Raw genomic sequence first — 12,543 nt, 5'->3', positions numbered from 1 at the left:
TTAAAAAAAAAAATCTCTGATTCACCCTATTGAATTGTAGTTTTAGTGTCATTTTGCTAATTAAATTATTCTCTATTTTTATCAATTGGAGTAGTATTTGTATTGAGTTGTATTGTTGACTTTTTAGCTGTCTTAGGGCAAGATGTACGACCATTTTGCATGCGCAAAATCGGTCGCAAATTGATTTGCGCATGCAAAAATGGCTGTGTGCTATGTACGATATGCACTCGCAGTTATAAAAATAGTGTTGCGAGTAAATAGCGAGTTGCAGAAAAAGCAAACGGTATTAACAAGTCGCAAATAGCGGGTCGCAAATACCAACTTGCAAATAAAAATGTACAGAAGACTCGCAAATTGCGACTATGTGCAAAATGGCCCATTTGCGCATGCAATTTATCACTAACCTGAAGCAGGTGGTAACCAGTCTCAAACTATAAAAACAGACCCAAAATGCACCAAAACCTTTCCAAGATGGCGAGCATGCATCTGATATGGAGAAGAACGCATATACATGCAGCTCTACAGAGGAGGTAAAGACAGGAGAGGATCTTTAGAGTGAGGCTGACATTGCTCCAGAAGATTGAGGAAGAAATCTATGAACAGTACAGGCTGAGTAGCACAGTCATCCTAGACCTAATTGACACCCTGAAGCCACATTTGGAAAGCAGAACTCAGCGCAGGATATGAAGTTGGACCACCGTCTGACACCACCTCTCTGGGGAACCCCACACGGGAGAAAATCCCCATTAATGCACAACTCACCACAGGGGCCGTACCGACCGGAGAGGGATGGCTTCCGGGTACAAGGTGGCATGGTCCACCAACAGCAGGATGAACCTGTTGACCATGGCTGTCTTGGGATCCAGAGGCCCCACAACTCTTACCACTTGCATGGCAAGTCTGACAGGTCCTGCAATGAGTATCTGAACTCTTGCACATTGGGGCCAATAAAAGTGGGTGACAAGCCTTTCAAAGGTCTTGTCCTGCCCGAAATGTCCTGCTAAAGGTACTTCATGAGCCAGACCCAGTAGGAAGGCTCTGAAGCACTGGGGTACCACCAGCGCATGGGCTGACCCAGGCTCAGCAACCTTAGGCTTGCTATACAGAAGACCATTCTCCCAGTAGATCCAATGTGATCCAGACTGATCACCTGCTCTGTGGTTTGTGGCCTGTTGCCGCAAACCCACAAGAGAAGGGCACTTCCTCTGCTCCTCGCAGAAGTCTTCCCTAGAGGCTGCCCGGTACATTAGTACGTTTGATTTGATGTCTGATTACTGGCAGATCGCCTTATCTGATGGGGCAAGAGAGAGGTCAGCATTCTCCACACCAGATAGGCACTACCAATTCCAGGTTATGCCCTTTGGGATAAAGAATGCCCCTGCCACCTTTCAGAGGTTGGTTAACCAGGTGTTGGCTGGACTGGAAGATTTCAGTGCCGCCTACCTGGATGACATCGCAGTGTTCAGCGCAAGTTGGGAAGAACATCTGCGCCACCACTGGGAAGTTTTGATGGCGCTGCGGAAGACAGGCCTTATGATCAAGGCGAGTAAGTGCCAGATCGGGCAGGGTTCTGTGGTGTACTTGGGACACCAGGTTGGGAGCAGCCAGGTGGCACCCCTACAGCCCAACATTGATGCCATCCTGGCTTGGGAACCCCCCAAGACCCAGACAGAGGTGAGAGCCTTTTTAGGACTCACTGGGTACTACAGGAGGTTTGTCAAGGGGTATGGCAGCATTGTTGCACCCTTAACAGAGCTGACTTCCATGAAGCAGCCCAAGAAAGTGAACTAGACAGCCACCTGTCAGAAATCTTTTGATGCCCTGAAGACTGCCATGTACACAGCGCCCGTGCTTCAGGCGCCCAACTTCTCTAAATAATTCATTTTGAAGACAGACGTTTCAGAGCATGATGTAGGGGCAGTACTTTCACAGATAAATGAGAAGGGCCTAGTCCAACCTGTAACCTTCATCAATAGGAGGTTACTTCTGCGGGAACAGAGGTGGAGTGCCATTGAGCGTGAGGCATTTGCTGTGGTCTGGGCAATGAAGACGTTGAGACCATACTTGTTTGGGACTCACTTCCGGGTTCAGACAGACCACAGGCCCCTCAGAGGGTTGATGCAGATGAGGGGTGAGAATCCAAAGTTGTTGAGGTGGTCCATTTCCCTACAGGGTATGGACTTCATGGTAGAACACCGCCCTGGTACAGAACACGCCAATGTTGGTGGTCTGTCCAGATTTGTCCGCCTTAGTGAAGAGAACTCCCAATAGGGTGGGTAGTTCTCCCCACATTTCAGCTGGAGGGGACACGTGTTAGACTTGGCACCATTAGCGTGGGTCACCCTTCCATTTTTTCACTGTTGCCTCCTGTGTTTTTGCTATGTTTTTGCTGGTTAGATGCTTTGGGCACTTTGCCACTGCTATTCAGTGCCACAGTTCAAGTGCTCCCTATTGTAATGTGTTGGATTGGATTAGTGACTACATGATTGGCTTATTTGATTTACTTGTCAGGCCCTAGTACAGTGCACCATGTGTGCCCAGGGCCTGTAAATCAAATGCTGCTGGTGGGCTTGCAGCACTGGTTGTGCCGCCTACAGAAGCAGCTTGTAAAATATGTCTCAGGCCTGCCATTGCAGAGCCTGTGTGCAGCCTGGGACTGCCCTGTCGACTTGGCAAATGCACACACTTGCCAGTCTCTAAGCCTTCCATTTTCTACATATTAGTCACCTCTAAGGTAGGCCCAAGGGCAGGGTGCATTGTAGGTAAATGTAGGACATGCCCTGATATGTGTGGCTTGACCTGATAGTGAATTACAGACAATTTATTTTTTCACTATTGCAAGGCTATCTATTCCCATAGGCCAGAATGGGCAGTTTGATTATAACATCTTATAATCCTAACTGACCCTAGGAACAAGATAGGAAAATAAAGTTTGGTATGCCTGAACTCAGAATGTTAAAATACATCTTTTAGTGTGGGTGATTTTTACATTCTGTGTTTGAAAATACCACTTTTAGAAAGTAGGTATTTTCTTGCCTAACCATCCAGCATGCCTCTGCTAGGTTTGTGTATTCCATTTCTTGTTTGTGAGTGACAGGGGTCTGGAGAGGGCCTTGGCTCCTGCTGTCTGATGGGCCAGGGCTGAGCTGAATAGGACCTGCATTGAATAGAGAGTAGGGGGAGGAGATATCCTTTCACTGGCCCGAGCCTTCATAGAATGGAGAGTAGGGGGAGGAGTTTTCCTTTCAGTTACCTGGGCCAGGTCTGCTTTCAACAATGCTGTCTCCACCTCCTGCCAGGAAGCTGCACCAGGGAGGACAGAACTGGTTTTATCTGGGCACAGACACCCTCTGCCTTCAGAGGACAAAGGATTTTGCAGTATAAATATTGGGACCCAGACCCCAGAACTTTAGATCACTTCTGGGAATCAAGACAAACCCTTTACCAAGGAGAAGAACCGGAGCAGCTGAAGGAAGATTACTGCCCCTGTGCTGTTGATGTTTGGGGTTGGCCTGCAGTGGTTACTTTATTGCCAAGGAAAGGTGAAAAATAACTATGTGTGAACTTTGACTATCTTGAGGAAGATCTCCAAGTGCTTGAAGCTGAGCTTGCCTCCTGTTCTGAAGTCTCAAGGACACAAAGACTTAACCATCAGCTCCCCCTGAATTTTCTTGATGGGAATTCTACCTGCAGTGAGGTACCTGCTGTTGTTTTGGGCCTTCTGGAGACTGCGTGTCGCTGGGAGCTGGAAGCGCGATGCAACGAGGAAAAATCATGTCGCCGTCGCAGCAGTTGCCGTCACATTGCCGAGAAGTGTGTCGCCGGCGCAGCTGTTTGCCGTCGTATCGCAGAGGAAGCATGTTGCATCACCGGAGAAACGTGCCGCCGCATCACCAGAGAAGCGTGTCGCAGGGCCTGTCTCGGCTCCACAATTCATCGATTTCGCTGAACGGCCATCGGGGTGCACACATTGCATCCACTTTGTCACATCGTATCAAAGACGCCTTTTTGTCGCATCGCACCGGATCATCGCACCGCATCGGGGCGCCATCTTGTCGCATCTTAACCGGAACACAGTAAGAAACCAATACATCACCTCCTCTCCGGCAACGAACTGACGCATCACCTCCCCTGCGCTGCTGTAAGGAACCGACGCATCACCTCCCCCGAAGCAAGAAACCAATGCCTCACCTTCCCTGTGACGTTTTTGTTTGTTTTGCAAGACTCATCCAAGGTACTTTGAAACTAAAGTGTTGCATTTACCATCTACATTGAACTAAGCTATTTCTACCATTTTAAAGTCATATTTTTATTACAGTATTGTGGATTCTTGTTGTTTGGTCTTGTGTTGAGTCTAGTAAAGATTACTTATTTTTCAAAACTGGTGTGGTGTCCATTTGTAGTGTTTTCACTGTATTACTGTGTGTTTTCACAAATGCTTTACACACTGCCTCTGAGATAAGCCTGTCTGCTCGTGCCAGGCTACCAAGCGGGGGAGCAGGGGTTATTCAGGATTGTATCCTCCTTTCCCTGACTAGAAGCAAGGACTCCTACTTGGTCAAAGGTACCTACCTCTGCCAACTAGAGGCCCCAATTTCTAACAGATGTCTACTTCTTTGTCAGAAAATGTGACTTTACGCAGCCTTTTCTTCCCTTCTTTGGCAGTAGTGTGGTTAGCCATCTTGCTGTGGTGTTCTGTCTGTGTAGCAGTGTTCAATTGAGCTGCTGCACCTTGCCATGTACTTGTGTTTATGATCAGGCATCTCCATGGACACCACTTTCAGGTTTGGGGTCCTTCAGATCAACCAGGAAGTTTTTTTTTCTCAATTTGTATTGAAACTCGCGACTTGCGCATGCAAAAGGCATGCTTTCAATTGCGTACGCTGTTTGTGCATGCAAAAGGCATGCTTTCAATCACGTACGCTATTTGCGAGGGTTTAGCGTATCGCAATTTGAGACTCACAATTTTGCGTTGCGAGTCAATTGCGACTCGCAATTTGTTGGCATGAGGTGTAGGTACATTGAATTTTGCGACTCGGTATTTGGACACAAATACAGAGTCGCAATTTTTCGCAAATTGCGACTCACAACTTTTTTTGGTCGTACATCTGGCCTTTGTACTTTTATAGTCTTTACACATTTTCTTAAGTTAACCCTGTCTACCCTGTGCCTTAGGGCCCGATTATGATGGCGGGCGGATCGCCACCGCCGTGCCTGTGTGACCTTCCGCCGGCCTGGCGGGTGCTGTTTTGCCAACCACGTCCGCGATTCCCCGACCGCCATATTACAATGGGCCGACACAGCTCAATTTCCGCCCACCGTGGTTTTTTCAGTTCCGCCAGTAGTTTGGGTCCGTGACGCGGGCGGACGTAGCCAATAGCGAGAGACCGCCCGGCGGAATGACGTGAAGACCGCCGTCCCTATCACAATGCCTCAAATAGGCTATCGGACCGCAATGGAGAAACCACCCATTGAAACACGGCAGAAGCAACACTGCGGAGTAAAACAGGAATCCCAGACTGCTCCACGCTGTCGCTACCTCAAAGGATCCTGCTCTATAGGCCCTACCTCTGCTGTTCAACAAAGACGCCGCAGCCGTGCACAACGCCGTAGGTACGTCAATTAAACACATCCGCATACAAAACCAACACACTACACCTGACCTGCAAATGCCTTCCTGTCCACTCCAGACATTCTGGTGGACACAGGACCATATACACCAGTGTCATTGCATGGCACCGCAAGTTGTGAATACACTGAATGCAACTCTACCCTTAACAGCCGTGCGTGCACGGAATTAAGGGTGGGCGTAGTGGGCGTAGTGGGGCTACGTGAAGCAGCACGTAGTGTGCCCAAATCTACGCACACTACGCGCTTCGCGTAGCCCCACTACGTGCCACCCACCTCCCGCCCGCCCTTCTTTTAAATAATATCAGCAATATAAAATAAATTAAAGTAAAGCGACTTACCGTAAGCGCGGTGTCTCCGGGGCTCCCTCTTCTTCGTTTCTAATTTCTTCTGACAAATGCGCATGCGCGGACGCCTGCGCATGCGCATTTCTCGCGAGAAATGCGCATGCGCGGGTGTCCGCGCATGCGCATTTGCCAGAAGAAATTAGAAACAGAAAGAGGGAGCCCCGGAGACGCCGCGCTTACGGTAAGTCGACTTACTTTAATTTATTTTTCATTGCTTATATTATTAAAAGGAGGGCAGGCGGGAGGTGGGTGGCGGGTGGCAAGCAGCTACGCTTCGCCCTCGGCCTGTGCGTAGCGCTGCCCTGCTTCGCCTACTTCGGAAAGTGCGAAGCAGGCAGCGCTACGTACACTACGTGGGCGAAGCGTAGTGCTACGCCCGGGGTTACACGGAATGCACTAGTGGTAGTAGGCGGGATGGTGGGCACTGGCCAATGTGTGGTGGAGGAAGAGGCAGCATTGTCACCCCCTGTGGCCACCATTGTTGCGGACTCCCCACTGGAGTCACCTGATGTTGGGTTTTCTGCACGCGATTCCTCAAGGACACTCCTGTCCCCCTCCGAGGAGCTGGACACCTCAGTGTCAGTGAGCTCATGGGGATCATGTGTGCCAGATGCTTCAGCACTGGTGTCCGTCTCATTGCCTTCTGTGCACTCAGTAGATTCTGCAATGGACAGAGACATAGGTTAAGTACAGTGCAAGAGACACAAAGAACATATACAAGCACAGAACAAAGCTACCTTATGACAACCCCATGTTGCACAACACCCTGTGCAGTGTGTGTGTGCAACAATAATGCCAAACACAGAGGCTGATGTAAACATGGATTGTTGACAGCAATGTCCCATGTGACGTACACACAAGTAACTATCCGGTCTGTGCCTCCTTGAAACCCAACATAAACTTCCCTGTAAGCAAACCTCACATGCCTGTATGTGATACAGGCATAGATCTCTGCATGTTGCCCCTGTCACATATGCAGTCACTGTAAGGAGACAACACAAATACTTGAAATAGCATTTTACAATGTACCTGAGATAATGATGTATATCAAATAGTGCAATTTATCAAGACAACATTTGCATGTTGTTGTCAGATGTGTAGGTCACACCATTTCAAAGTCCTGCAAGGCACACATCGTCAAATGCACACTTACATGTTGCACACTGCTGTAGACTGCCTGGTGATGTTCGTAACACCCAGAATGCAGACCGTACCCACGGACTCAGAGAGTGGGTACGGTCCGTTCCACCATTGTAGTGGTGATGTAGTGGTGCGCATGGTACCGACCGTACCCACGCCCTCAGACCGTGGGTACGGTCCGTACCATGCGTACCCCTACATCACCACTACAATGGTGGTACGGACCGTACCCACGCCCTCACTGCATGGGTACGGTCCGTATGACGCGTACCCCTACATCACCACTACAATGGTGGTACGGACCGTACCCACGCCCTCAGAGCATGGGTACGGTCCGTACGACGTGTACCCCTACATCACCACTACAATGGTGGTACGGACTGTACACCCGCTCTGAGGGCGTGGGTACGGTCTGTACCACGCGTACCCCTACATCACCACTACAATGGTGGTATGGACCGTACCCACGCCCTCAGAGCGTGGGTACGGTCCGTACCACGTGTGCCCCTACATCACCACTACATCACCACTACAATGGTGGTACGGACCATACCCACGGACTCAGAGCGTGGGTACGGTCTGTACCACCATTGTAGTGGTGATGTAGGGGTACGCGTGGTATGGACCGTACCCACGCTCTTAGGGCGTGGGTACGGTCCGTACCACCATTGTAGTGGTGATGTAGGGGTACGCGTGGTACGGAACGTACCCAACCTATGAATGTGGGGGTACGGGTTGCATCACCCATAACCCTAGGACACCAGTACATTTGCGAAACAAGGCGTACACACACCACAAATGTTGGCTTAGCGCCTGGTGCAGCATATAACCAGTATATTGGGGGGGGTGTATGCCCAGGACAGCAGTGTACTGCACCAAGGGTGCAGAGGAATACCAGCAGTGGACAGAGACATGTGAGGGGTGGGTGCAGAGGACTCCCAGCAGTGGACAGAGAGATGGGGGTGGGTGCAGAGGACTCCCAGCAGTAGACAGAGACATGGGGGTGGGTGCAGAGGACTCCCAGCAGTGGACAGAGACATGGGGGTGGGTGCAGAGGACTCCCAGCAGTGGACAGAGACATGGAGGTGGGTGCCTATCACTCTCAGCAGTGGACAGAGACATGTGAGGGGTGGGTGCCTGTCACTCCCAGTAGTGGACAGAGACATGTGAGGGGTGGGTGCAGAGTACTCCCAGCAGTGGACAGAGACATGGGGGTGGGTGCGGAGGACTCCCAGCAGTGGACTGAGACATGGGGGGGGTGCCTATCACTCCCAGCAGTGGACAGAGACATGTGGGGGGTGGGTGCCTATCACTCCCAGCAGTGGACAGAGACATGTGAGGGGTGGGTGCAGAGGAATACCAGCAGTGGACAGAGACATGGGGGTGGGTGCCTATCACTCCCAGCAGTGGACAGAGACATGTGAGGGGTGGGTGCCTATCACTCCCAGCAGTGGACAGAGACATGTGAGGGGTCGGTGCCTATCACTCCCAGCAGTGGACAGAGACATGTGAGGGGTGGGTGCCTATCACTCCCAGCAGTGGACATAGACATGGGGGTGGGTGCTTATCACTCCCAGCAGTGGACAGAGACATGGGGATGTGTACATCATTATCAAATGACCACAACTCCATGGGTGTATGTACGCATCCCTAATTTTCGACTATGTTGATAGTGCCATAACAACACATCACTGACAGCAGTGTCCCACTCCCATGAGGATGGATGTCTTTCCCCCACTGCATGACACACCACATGTGGGTGTGAGGACAAATGACACATGCATACCCACCCCTGGCGGATGCAGCACAATACACACACAGAGATCATGCCACAAGACTGTATAGTCATGTCAATGCCTACTAAACTAAGAGAGCCAAAGGAAACGCACACTGTCACGCACATCCCAGGACTGATAGGAATGTACAGGTGCTGGGACAGCCACCAAGATATTGTCTCTCATGGAAGGAATAGGGTGGAGTTCCCACAGATACAATGCCCACAATTGTCAGTCAGGTGCCCAAATACCCTGCAGAACAAGTACCATATGTGTGCTAGGCTGGGATTACACACATGCATAATGCGGAAAAGGGAGAATTTCTCCCTGAAGGCATGGCAACATACTCAATACACAAGTACAGTGCCTAGCAAGGATGGCACAGACGATGCAGCCGGAGACATTGCTGAGCAGGCATGGCCATAGTTGAAGGGATCCGTCACCAACAAAGGTAATGTATACACAGGTCAGCACAACAATTGTGCAACTCTCTGCAGGGAAGATATCAGGTGCCTCGGAGGAAGGGACACTCCTTGGTACAATGTCTCAAAAAACAAATAACACACACAACCAAAGATCCTTTGCAGAGACCTTGTGATGGCACGCAGATCCCATGGGCCACCTCATGACCATCAGACCCGAACCTTTGCCTGAAACATAACACATTACCACAACCCCAACTCCTGGAGCATCAGCACCAACATCAATACCTGAAATGCAATAGTGTTCAAAGTCAAAAGAAAATGCTTTAATCAGCATATGATAATATATTTTTCAACAACACTATATACAAAGGCCAATGACCAGTCCAGAATAGAAGTCCTTGGGGGGACACATGGGCACATGTCTCCCCTAGCTTGCCTGCACATTAGAACCCACAGGTTCGTCAACTGGGGGGGGCATCATGTGGGGAAGGACCAGGCACTGCAGGGACAGGAGGTGTAAGGGTAGGTGTGGTGGGTGCAGGGCTGGACGCCTCCACCACAGGGGGTGGGGCAGCGCCAAAGGTGTAGGTGAGCTCAGCGCTGCACACTTCTGCCAGGGCGTCCAGAGTATCCCCTGCACCGGAAGAAACCACAGGCACAAAGGAGGGCGGGGATCAGAGGGATGGGGTGCAGCGCTACTGGGGGAGGGGGTGGACAGGGGGGGGAATCAACTCCCCTACCCGGGGAGTGCCTTGCCCATTTGCGGGCTGGTGACCCAGTGGGGCTGAGGCCCAGCACAGCCAAGCAGCTCTCCTTGTCTGACTGTGTGGCAGGGGAGCCAAGGGGAGTGCCTTTGGAGGGACTGGGTAGTGAGGCATGCGGACTCAGACTGTGGCTGCGTGTATGCCTGAGTGCCCCAGACCCAGTGGGTGTGACTTTATCTCCCTGAGTGTGCGTGCCAGGAAGTGTGTGCTTGCCCTTACGTGTTTGTGTGCTGCCTGTGTCTGCTGGGGTGCGTGCTTGGGAATGTCTGGGTGTGCATTGGAGAGGCATGGGAGTTGGAAGTGTGGATGGTGCAGGGGTAGGGGGGGACGAAGCGCTGCAGGAGACTCACTGCTGCCGTCAGTGAAGAGTCCGTGGACCTCAGCAACATCCGTTGGTCAGACATCGCTGCTGACATGTCCTCCATGAACGACACCATCTCTGTCAGCAGTGTGGTGTGGCCATGGAGGACATTCAGCATCGATGTCTGGCCAACCTGCAACTGCCGCTGAATGTCCACAGACTCTGCAGTGAGGGCAGCAGGGGTGGCAGTGGCAGGGGGTGCAGTGCCTGCCACAAAGGAGACATGGTGGTGCCCTGCACAGACAGAAGGGACTGGAGCAACTGGGAGGGTGGTGATGGGAATGGAGGAGGCGGTGACAGATGTTGTGCTGCTGCCAGGTGTTGTAGCAGCCTCCGCCCCCTCGAGGAGTTCAGCCTCGGACCCGTCAGCGTCGTAGTCGGTGTCGCCACCAGACAGGTCCTCCGCCTGACTCCCCTCGCCCTCCTTGCCACTTGCTCCCTCAGACTCGCCAGCAGTGGTGGCACCGGTGCTGGATCCCTCCTCCAGGTCCGTGCAGGTGTCTCCCTCGGTGTCCTCCGATGATGCTGTGGGCAAGGTAATGATACAGAAAATAATCAGTCACCTGTATACATCTGGCACATGAGTCCAAACAAAATAGGTCACAGTGCATATCAGGAAATGCATCATGAGTAACATCTAGATTAATCCGCACATATGTAAGCCCTGCACTCCCCAGTTGGTTGACCCACCATGCCACTTGGAAACAAGGAAAAATAGGACACAACAGCAAATAACTTGATATCGAATTATACTGAGAAGCTAGTGTCTGGGTACAGTTGAGCACAGCAATACTATGAAGGCATGCCACCTCTTGTTTACTGTGAACAAAACAGTATTGGTGCACCCAAGGCTAATTAACAGACCACAATGCTGAAGGTGTCCCCACAATCAGAGAAACCCAAACGAAATACATTGTGATCCCTTGAGAATCACAACACTTTACACAATCTATATGTTTAGAATGTGTGAATGTGCCACTTTGTGAACAGAACACACATGTGCCTCTATAAAAGAAGTCACACAAGGAGGTGCACACAAAACTACATTTACACAGTCATTGTATGAGCTGCCATCCTTATTCAAATAAGCCACTGTTAGAAAGAAATGGGTTTTCAGTAAGTACATATACATGGCCCCACGGCGGTCTGGATGACTTGACACTCATAAGTTGGTATCAGCAACAACCAAGGACTTACCCAAATGCCACCACACTGTGGGAACATGTATATGTATAATCTAAAAAAAAGTGTTATTCGAACTGTGCCTTTCTTTAAAATGTGCCAGCGTGTCCCCTGAAAGTGTAAAGGTGGTTTCTTGTGCACTTCCTTGGGAGACATCTGTCATGCAGGCACATTATTGTCCTTCACAGCAAAACATCAAAGTCAAGCATTCAAAAAAGTAAGACATGTTGACAAGTGTAGTGAGTGCCAAGGTACAAGACTTCTTGACTAACAACTTGAATCATGACACCTGTCACATGGCCATCCGTACCATGATTGATGACACAGTTGGCAACACATCTGACCCACTGCCTGTCATGTGGAGTGGCACACATGTCCAAACACAGGACAATGCATAAGCTAATGGGCCCGCAATTGTGTCGGAATAAGGAGCACCTGCACTGAGGAGAGACACTTATGGCAACCAAGAATGTCCACACAGATGTAAGCACACAAAGACCAAACTACGTAGCATCTGGATCACACACTGGTGCCAAAAATGGATGAGCAGGAATCATGTATTTAAACTTTTGACACATGCTGCAAAGCACAAACATTAAACCCTGCACAACATGACTGGGTCACTGCATGTTGAGTGTCTGTCCAGACAATTATCACACACAGGTCAGACCTGGCAAGGAAACCTAAGGTTTGGACATGTAGGCCTTGCCCGCACAAACCCCCAATACCTGAGACAATGTGATTGAGACAGATCAAGAAGTTACACCTCTTAATCTGGGTTTACTAAAATGTGCATCAAGAAATCCCAAATGTACTCCACATCACCTCGTGAGGCTGCCAACACATATTTGTGACAAACAACCATCAACAGATAGTTGTACATAGACACACAGGCACTGCCCAGTGTGAGGATGCACAAGC

This window comes from Triturus cristatus, chromosome 10 (assembly GCF_964204655.1).
Source record: "Triturus cristatus chromosome 10, aTriCri1.1, whole genome shotgun sequence".
Taxonomy (NCBI): domain Eukaryota; kingdom Metazoa; phylum Chordata; class Amphibia; order Caudata; family Salamandridae; genus Triturus; species Triturus cristatus.
Note: the sequence above shows the minus strand (reverse complement) of the source record.